A 9,989-nucleotide genomic window follows, 5' to 3' on the forward strand; every position below is an offset into this window, starting at 1 on the left:
GGTTTGGAAACTTTGAGGTCAACCCAGGGGAGCTCAGCCACATGGGCTTCAAGATGACTAGAAAAACTGAAATTGGCTTTTTAAAAACATCATTTTTGCTTGTACTATCTTCCTTCCATTACAAAAAAAATTGTACAGAATTGTTAGGATCACTGCTCTGGCTTCCACATTTTCTTTGGGGCTACTCCCTCTGCTATAAGTAGAGTCTGGGAAGAAAACGTAGCCCTGAGACTTGCTTTTCTCAGCAAGGTGGTTGTGCTTCTGAAGCAGGTGCCTTACCCAGGATGCCTATTTATAGAAAACGACATTTATAGACGCTCTGGGCTGAGCTCACTGATTGTCATATTTCTGTAAAGAGTCCCCCAGGAACGTTTAAAAACTAAAAACATGGAGCCCCAAATGGAGGGGGATTTGGACAGAGCTCCCAGTTGGGCTTTCTCGGAAGCTCTGAGCGGCTTGGAGAAAATCCCACTCAGGTTCCAGAAACCCAGTGGGGATACCCTGGAAGGGGTGCCACGGCTGGGGTCTCAGCTGCCAGTGAGGAAGGGGCAAACCAAGCGGAGTAGCGGGGCTAACCGGGAAGAACCTGAGCAGCTTTCACCCAAATCCTGGCACCACCACACCCTTCCTGGGCCCCGGCTCCCTCACTGTGGAATGAGGGGCTTTTTAAGGATTAAATGTGGAAGATGCATATAAAAGTGTATACCATAGAGGAGAAAAGGCCTACAAGGACATTTCTGGGACTGCTGGAAAAAACGGAAATATAGACTGTAAGCTTTTTATTGATATTAAATTTCTTGAACTTGATAACTGTACTTAAGGTGGTGACATGAGTGAATACCTCTGTCTTAGGAAATGTGCATGGAAATATTAACTGTTCATGGAGCACAGTGTATGCAACCTTCTCTCAAGTGTTGGGAAAATAGGATAGATTGACACTGAAATGGATGGGGAGGAAGGAAGGGAGGGAGGAAAGGAGGAAGGGAGGAAGGAAAGAAGGAAGGAAGGAAGGAGAGAGAGAGAGAGAGAAAGGAAGGAAGGAAGAAAGAAAGAAATGGCAGCTGTGACAAATGTTAAAAGTTGGTGGATCTGGGGGTCCGGGTGGGTGTGGGGGAACACTGGAGTTCTTTGTAAGGGTTTTCTATTATTTTTGCAAGTGTCCTGTAAGTTGGAAACTATTTCAAAATAAAAAGTTTATTTTTTAAAAGTATATTACAATCTCCTTGGCAACGTGGGACAGAAATCCCAGGATGAGCTGGGCCCCAGCATCAAGGGATTGAAAACACCTTGACCGAAAGGGGGAAGAGAGAAATGAGACAAAATAAAGTGTCAGTGGCTGAGAGATTCCAAACAGAGTCGAGAGGTTATCCTGGAGGTTACTCTTACGCATTATATAGATATCCCCTTCTTAGTTTAAGGTGTATTAGAGTGGCTGGAGGGAAGTGACTGAAGCTGTGGAGCTGTGTTCCAGTAGCCTTGTTTCTTGAAGATGATTGTATGAAGATATAACATTTACAATGTGACTATGTGATTGTGAAAACCTTGTTTCTGATGTTCCTTTTATGTAGGGTATGGACAGATGAGTAAAAAATATGGATTAAGAAAACAAATAATGGGGGAACAAAGGTTACAATTATGGGTAGATGGAAATACTAGTGGTCAGTGAGAGGGAGGGGTAAGGGGTATGGTATGTATGAGTTTTTTCTTTTTATTTCTTTTTGTGGAGTGACGTAAATGTTCTAAGAAATGATCATGGTGATGAATATACAACTATGTGATGATATTGGGAGCCACTGATTGTACACCAAGTATACAATGTCTATATATTAATGTTTGTGTTTATGTGGTTTTGTCAATAAAATTTTTTTAAAAAGTAGACTACAGCTGCTGGTATTTTAAGCTCCAGCCTGCAAATCTGAAGCATCTGAAGCTGCATTCCTACAAGCAGCACGCTGTGTTGGAGCCCACTCTGGAAAACTGAAACTGCATCAAGTGTGTGAGCAGAATTCGATGCAGAGACCTGGCCACACAGGGATGGACGAGGCGCCCCAGCCCTTCATCCCAGCAGGAGATGAGTCGCTACCCCCACTCCGGGCTGGAGGACAGACAGGGTTGGAGGGAGCTACTAGTGCCCAGGGCTGGGGCTCATCCGTGGACGCAGACACAGGGGCGTGTGGCTGCTCGGGACCCTGTCCAAGGAAGGGGTAGAAATCCCATTCTGCCCCCACGTCCAGTCCCCACCAGTGACCTCCTGCCCAGACCCAGCAGTCTGGAAGCCCAGGGGGAGCCCTTAGCCCCCCACCGCAGACCCACCCAGCGCAGAGCGGGCCCGAGGCAGGGAGCGGATGTGCCACGAGCCGTCAGACCACATTTTGAGAACCAGGTCCTGATCTGGACATCATGACTGAAGGAGGGACCGGCTGGCCCCAGGCAGTGCTCAGGGCTGGGAGAGGACGGGAGGCTGCCTGGGGCGTGAGGGGCTGAGGCTGCAGGAGGTGGGCGCCCTCCCTCCATTTCCAAGGGGCTCTCCTGCGGCTCTCCAGAGTCTTCGCACATGACGTCCCAGAGGGCAGAACGAAACCACTTGCAGGGACAGAGTCGAGTTCAATGTAAAGTTCTTCCCAGCGGAGATGGCAGGGGCATCTCTGCAAAGTAGTGAGTTCCCCATCACGGCAAGGGGTCAACAGCTTGTCAAGGATTTTATAGAAAGATTCAAGTGTCAAACAATTAGGTGACACTGGCTTTCCAGCCCTGCAGTCCCCGGGGAGTTCACTCTTGCCCTAGAATGGCTGATGCCATTCTGAACTACAGTTTCAGCTTTTGCCATTTCAAAGAAGTTTCAGTAACACAGAGGGCCCTGTGTCCTCAGTTGAATTTTTAAACTGGCCTTGGAAATACCCTCTATTTATTCTGTTTCCCCTTAAAAGGCTGCAAATTCCTCACAGGCAGCAATATGTTGGTAGAACAGCTAGGCTTGAAGTAAACATAATACATGGAAATAGGGATCCCTGGGTTTACAAAGAACAACACAAAAAATCGACGGCAGAAGTCCTTTAAGCAGTAATTTCCCCTAGGACATTTAAAATGTAATTTCAGGTTACAGAGCATTGTTTCTGCAATGCTGGAGTCGGGAGACTATTATGCCAAGGAGACTTGCAGACAGGAGGAAATTAATGTGGACAATAAGCAAATTAAAAGCCACAATTGTTTGTGGCATTTGTTAAAACAGACATCTCTGTGGCTCCAAGCAGCCCATAATAGCAGCAAGCAATAAGTCAAGAAATATTTAAGTTAATTATAAGAGAATATCCCATTTAATCCTGTAAGTATAATAAATTAAAAACTTTCAGTTCTATATTTGGACATTGCAGAGAAAGAAAATAGCAGAGAAAGAGAAAAAGAGAAATGGATACAATAAAAGAGGAAAAAGAGAATTTAGACACTGACCCTTCTCATCCTATAAAATCCAGGCTTCGGTCAATCGGCTAATTGTGAATCGAAGATGTCAGTTAGTGCGAGGTGACACCTTAAACTCCTGCATGGCTCATGCACCGCATTTGATCCAAGTGTGAGCGCACACATTTTGAGCTGCCTGAAATGGGTCCTATATCCCTCTTCTCGCGTACACCCACTTGTAAACCCTCCCGGCACAACTTCCCACGTCCCAAGCTTTAAAGTAGCAGGAGAATCTAAAGACACCGGGAAAGTAATCAACGTGCAGAGTCATCCCCGAGTTCCTGATTCCCACCACCCGCCCCTTCGCAATGTCTACAGCTAATTCAATATCAATTTCTTTAATCAGTCAACTTCATTGAATCTCTCAAAGTTTCATTTCCAATTTCATAAAGACAGAATTTCTTATTTTTACCCTCACGCTTCGATAAGTTACGTAATATTTAATTAAATCACACACTTATACAATAAATAGAAATTATAATCTATATGGCAAATAAATAAACACATAATAATAATAAATACAGCTATCAGGAACAGGTGTGGGAATAAATACAACCAACTCTCCCCAAGCATATTTGTCAACGATAGAGGAGGAAATGCACAGGGGGAGGGCCAGTGCGCCGTGACCAGCAATTGGAGCCAACACAGGGCAGGTCTGTTCATCCAGGAAGCCAATTATGTGGCAGTCAATTAAGAGAGCATCTTTAAAAATGATAAATATTTAAAAATAAAAATTTGATTAGACATAGAAGTTAGAGATGCCTCCTACAAAGAATCAGGCAGTTTTCTATCGCTATCAGTTTTCCAAACAAATTCTCTTACATTAGCTTATTTTATTCAATCATTCATTCATTCATTCATTATTTCAGTCAACAAATATTCCCTTGGTGCCCTGACACTACTAGGTACGCCCTTGCTGAAGGCTGATGGGCAGGGTCAGTAGTATTGTGCCCATTTTATTGATGAAAAAACGAAGGCCCAGCAATTTGTGCCAGCCTCAAACCCCAGCGGTCTGATTCTAGAGTCTGGCATGCTTTTACCAAGTAATGCTGTGGGTTCACATTTATCTTCCCGAGACCAGAGGTTCAGGTTCTCCGGGTTGACAGTCTGGAGGTAGAAAGCAGAGAGCTGTAGAAGCCAGTTTGGGAAATGACAATAAGTGGGTTGAAAGCCAAATTTCCTCAGGACAGAGGGTCAGAGTGCCAGCACTAAGCAGAAGCACAGCACATGCAATTCCGAAGAGGAGTTAAATCAGGGCTTCTTTACAGAACTGTGTCAGAAGAGCCAACAAGGGATGCTGAGGCACCCAAGGGCTAGCAAGTTGTGGGAGTTTTCACCACCCTTTCTTTAGGAAAAGAGAGGCCCCTGAGACGGCAGTAGCACACAGAGCACTGTTTGGGTTTGGACAAGGTTGCCTGAGAGGGGAAGTCCCTCTCAGCAGGACACCTTGTGAGGCAGTGGTGAGGCCGGGCCCTATCAGAGGACAGCAGTGCCTGGCACCTTCAGGGGGCCAGAGACAACTGGGAGAGCGGCATTCCGGTCTAGGGGACATTGCTCTGCAGGGACCAGGGTCTCAGGGCTGGAGAACGCCACAGGGCAGCAGCAGCGTGGCCTAGGGTTCGTCTTACCTAAGCGAGCAGACGCTGGAGGCAGTCTTGTGGGTTGTGCAAGGCAGGTAGACTTTAAATGGCTAAAAGTGGGCTCATCTGGCTATATTGTAAACAACTGGATGTGAAGGAATTTGAGTTTGGCTCAGGTGGGCTCTGGGGCCAGCACTCCCACCCTGCTCTGAGAAGTCAACATCCTGGGGCCAACACACAGGGGCCTCCTTGGCCTGTTGCCTCCCAAGGGGCAGAGGCAGGAACCAGGGTCCCCGCGGCTGAGGAGGAGGGCTCGTCTGGCAGAAGCTGCTGTCAGGGAAGAGTCAGCCACTGCCGGCCCGAAGCAGGAAACGTGTGGGGAAGGACCTGCCCGGACCTGTCACCTCCTGCCCTCCCACCCCCCGTTGGAGCTCCCTGGGCTGAACCCACCAGGGCATCCCAGGGGATCCCCCAGGATGCGGAGACGATAGAGCGGCATTCTAGGGCTGCCGACGGAATTACCAGCTCAGCCCCTTTGGTGCAGGTGGCGAAGCTCTCTTTAATTTATGGAGTTAGAATCCTTTTTCCCTTTCAGATATTAAGAATCCCCTGAGACCGGTCCAAGAGGCGGCGGCAGGGGCCAGGAGGGCACACCAGCCGGGGCGGAAAGAGGGTGAGGGCCAGCCAGAGAAGCGGCCCGAGACCAGTAAAGGGATTGGACAGGACACACGAGGGTGAACAGGCCAGACAAGGGAAATGGCAGAGATGCTCCATAGTTCTCCGCCCAATCCCAGGCCGTCCTGGCTAAGGTGAGGGGTGGGCACCAGGGCGGCGCTGTGACCTTCAACCTGTCAGATGTGAAATGGGCACTTGGTGACATGTGCGCCCTTCAAACCCAGCTTCCCCACCTCTTACTCCAGGCATCACCCGCACAACTGGGACTTCTGCACCAGCTCCGACAGTTTCTGCAGGAGCAAAACCACAGGGCCTCGTCCCTGGACAGGACCACACAGCCCTCACTTCCTGCCCAGCTCTCAGGCCCCGTGGCACACAATGCCCAGGGACCCCTTTAAGGAACTTACACCCACAGACCCATAAGTGGGCGATGCTGGTTAACTCCCAAGGGCCACCCGTGACGAGAGGGGTGTCAGAACCCATCAATGTGTCTCTCCCTTGTGACTCCTGGGTGGACAGCTCCGAGATGCTGGACAACTCAACCGGACATCCTGGATTGGCTTCCCCTGGCTCCCTGATCCATGCCCCGCCTGCATTCCAACTCCCTGGAATCACATGTATTATGCAACTTGGAAAAGAAAAACATGAAGCCTTCCAGTTGGCCTCAGCCTGCTGGGAATAAAAAGCATGGGAGCAGCCTGGCCTTGAGCGCACTGACCCATGAGCTGAGGCTCTTGGTCAACATAGATGTCTTTATCTCTGAAATGCTGCCACTCCCGAGTTTGAGGGAGTCAAAATATCAGCATTATTAACGTTAATACTAGCATGTGACAGCTACGACTCAGTTATTGAAAACGAGAGAAACAAACCAAACAGGTTATCAACAGTGAAAAAAACAAAGCCAAAAACAGGTGGGGAATTTACTGGCACATGTCACCACCCAACAGGGATTCAAACATCATTACATTCATCCTCTCTCTCCCTGTCTCCCCCCACCTCGGTTCTGTTTCTCTGTGCATCACTCTCATTCTCTTCCCGCTTAGTGACTCTCTCTCTTGGCTACTGTAGAGAAGCCCAGGGAAGGGCTCTGATTGGGTCTGCTCCGATGACCGCCCCTCGGGCCAATCGCTGCAGCCAAGGAAGAAGCTGCTCTGATTGGCCAGATATGAGTCAAGTGCTCACGGTGAACAGGGCATGTGGGGCTCTCCTGGCAGCTTGCGCTGAGGCTTTTGCAAAGGGCAGAGAGGGAGGAATGGTTTCCTGAAGGAAGGTGCCAAGGGCACTGGGGGGTCCCACACATATCCCATGTGGGCAACAGGTGGGAAGAGCGGGCTAATCGCACATGCGCAGCTGCAGTCAGGGCCCAACCCCTAAGGCACGGGTTTTCCAACATCTCCAAGAGTTTCCTGGTAGGCTGCATCACCTCAGGTCATGGGACCCCTTCCCTGTTTTACTCCACCTCCCAATCAGTGCTTCCAGCACCTTCCAGAATTAACTGCATGCACTTGAATCCTAGACTCGGGATGTACTTTTGGGGAAATCCAGACTATAGAGAAAGGGATGGGGGGGTGGTGGCTTGCTTTACCAGAAAAAGGAGGACAAAAGCAACATTTTCCAGCCACAGTTCTTCCTGTCCTGTTACCTGCAGCATCTCCTACCTGAGGACGGTCCCCACTCCCGCCCCAGCCCCCAACTCCCCACCTCAGACCCCCTCCCCATAGCTCCCTGCAAGGACGCTGAGTGAAGAGCCAATACCAAGGTGTTTTCCCAGGACTTGCACACAAGTCATGCATAACCTTGTAGGGCGGTTCCCATAGATGCGGACAGACTTGGGTGAACCTGTGGGGGGCCTCACTGTCAGTCAGGAGGCAGCTGCAGCTCTGTTTCGGTAAGTTCCTCTAACACATGCTTTTGGGCCCATCACCCTGGCATTACAGCCTCTTTCTTTGGAATCTCAACTGACCCCCTTGTAGGGCAGGTTGGGGCAGTCCCCGCTGGGTCTTCGGCTATTTCTTCTCTCAGGGGAGTCCTGCTGCTGGTCAAGTGGGACCCAACACCCATTCATTCATTTGTGGAGTCTTAGGTGAGGTTCCTCAGAAGCAGGACCTGAAATGTGGGTTCCCTCGCAGGGCCCTGTGGAGGGAGTGCTCTCGGGAGAGCAGGAGGAGGCGAGGGAGGCAGGACGGGGCAGGACCAAAGCCCAGCAAAGTCATGGCCTTGGCCGGAGATGGCCTCGGCCTGAGCCCATGAGGAGCTCAGAAGCATAAATAGCACCACCTACCCCTTCTACCCCGAGGCCAGGCCAGGCTTTACACCTGATATTGGTCAGCCATTGGCGGCGAGGGGTCTGCACGTCGAAAGACCGAAACCATCCGGGCATATCTGGGTTAGGAGGCCACTCTCCAGAGAAAGGGCCTTTCAGGGAGAGACAGATCCCTGAGCCGGGATAGCTGTGCCAGCCCAGTCAAGAGGATCCGGGCAAGGCTTCGACAGCCTCAGGGCATCTGTCACTCGTGCGTGATGGGCTGGGGGACTAGGGAGCCTCCAAACGGCTGAACTGCTCAAATCAGACGAGGAATGGGACCAGGAGCTAAGATACCTGAGCGCTGCCTCCGTCCATGATCTGCTGGTGGAATTTCAAATACAACTGTTTCCTCAGCCCCGTGCCAGGCACCCGGCTAAGTGCTGAGGGGTCCCCCCTTGTGGCACCCTGATCTCCCCCTTTGAGTCCATTTCCTGCTGCTCCCCCGCGAGCACCCCATGCTCCAGCTCGAAGGAGCTCGTCCTGCCCTCTGGACCTGCTTCCTGCCTCCAGACCTTTGCATGAGCTGTTACCTCTGCCCGGGGTCCCCTTTCCTCTCTCGCCCGCCTGGTGACCAACTCACCCTTCAACTGGGGCTCAAACGTCTCTTCCCGGTGATAACACGTCATGACTAAATGAGCTTCAGCCCAGGGACTCAAAACAACAACAAAGCTGTCCATGGAATTCGCCATGTGAATCTCCAGGGCCCTCAAGATAAGTGCTGACAAGTCTCCCCTCTCACCCCCAAGAGAGCCTCTTTTGTTGCTCAGATGTGGCCCCTCTCTCCAGCCAACACGACGAGCAGTCTCACCATGCTACCCCTCTCTGCGTGGGACATGACTCCCATGGGTGTGGACCTTCCTGGCAACGTGGGACAGAGATCCTGGAATGAGCTGAGACTCAGCATCAAGGGACTGAGAATAACCCTAGAATGAGCTGAGAATTAACAGCGAGGGATAGAGAGAACCTTCTCGACCAAAGGGGGAAGAGTAAAAGGAGACAAAGTGTCAATGGCTGAGAGATTCCAAACAGAGTCGAGAGGTTATCCTGGAGGTTATTCTTACTCATTAAGTAGATATCACCTTGTTGTTCAAGATGTAGTGGAGAGGCTGGAGGGAACTGCCTGAAAACGTAGAGCTGTGTTCCAGTAGCCATGTTTCTTGATGATGATTGAGCGATGATATAGCTTTCACAATGTGACTGTGTGAATGTGAAAACCTTGTGTCTGATGCTCCTTTTAGCTACTATATCAACAGAAGAGTAGAACATATGGAATAAAAATAAATAATAGGGGGAACAAATGTTAAATTTAGTTTGAAATGCTAGTGGTAAATGAAAGCGAGGGGTAAGGGTATGGTATGTATAATCTTTTTTTGTTCTATTATCATTTTATTTCTTTTTCTGTTGTCTTTTTATTTCTTTTTCTAAATCGATGCAAATGTTCTAAGAAATGATGAATATGCAACTATGTGATGATATTAAGAATTACTGATTGTATAGGTAGAATGGAATGATAGCTTAATGTTTTGTTTGTTAATTTTTTTTAATTAATAAAAAAAAGTTAAAAAAAAAAAAAAGTCTCCCCTCTGGGGTACTGTCCCCATCCACACCCACTTTGGGCCCCCAAGGAGAATGGCAGCCTTGGCCATCGAGCTGGCCGTTTGATTGCGAAGGTCTGTTTACACCTGCCCTCTCCTCTCGGCCTGCGAGCTCCTACTGTGCACTCTGTCCCCTGCCAGCCTGCGGCCTGCCCCGGAACTAACAGCAGTGACCAGTCTGGGGGGTCAGTTACAGTGTCCCCAGCACCGTGCTTAGACCTCTCCATTATGAAATCCATCCCACAGCCCTCTGGGGTAGGCTGTACTGTAGCCCTCACTTCACAGAGCAGGAAAGCAGGGCTCGGAGAGGCTCTGTAATTTGCCCAAGATCACACAGCTAGTAAGTGGCAGAAGAGTTGAACTCTTTAAAGCGGGAGG

Source organism: Tamandua tetradactyla, chromosome 16 (assembly GCF_023851605.1).
Source record: "Tamandua tetradactyla isolate mTamTet1 chromosome 16, mTamTet1.pri, whole genome shotgun sequence".
Taxonomy (NCBI): domain Eukaryota; kingdom Metazoa; phylum Chordata; class Mammalia; order Pilosa; family Myrmecophagidae; genus Tamandua; species Tamandua tetradactyla.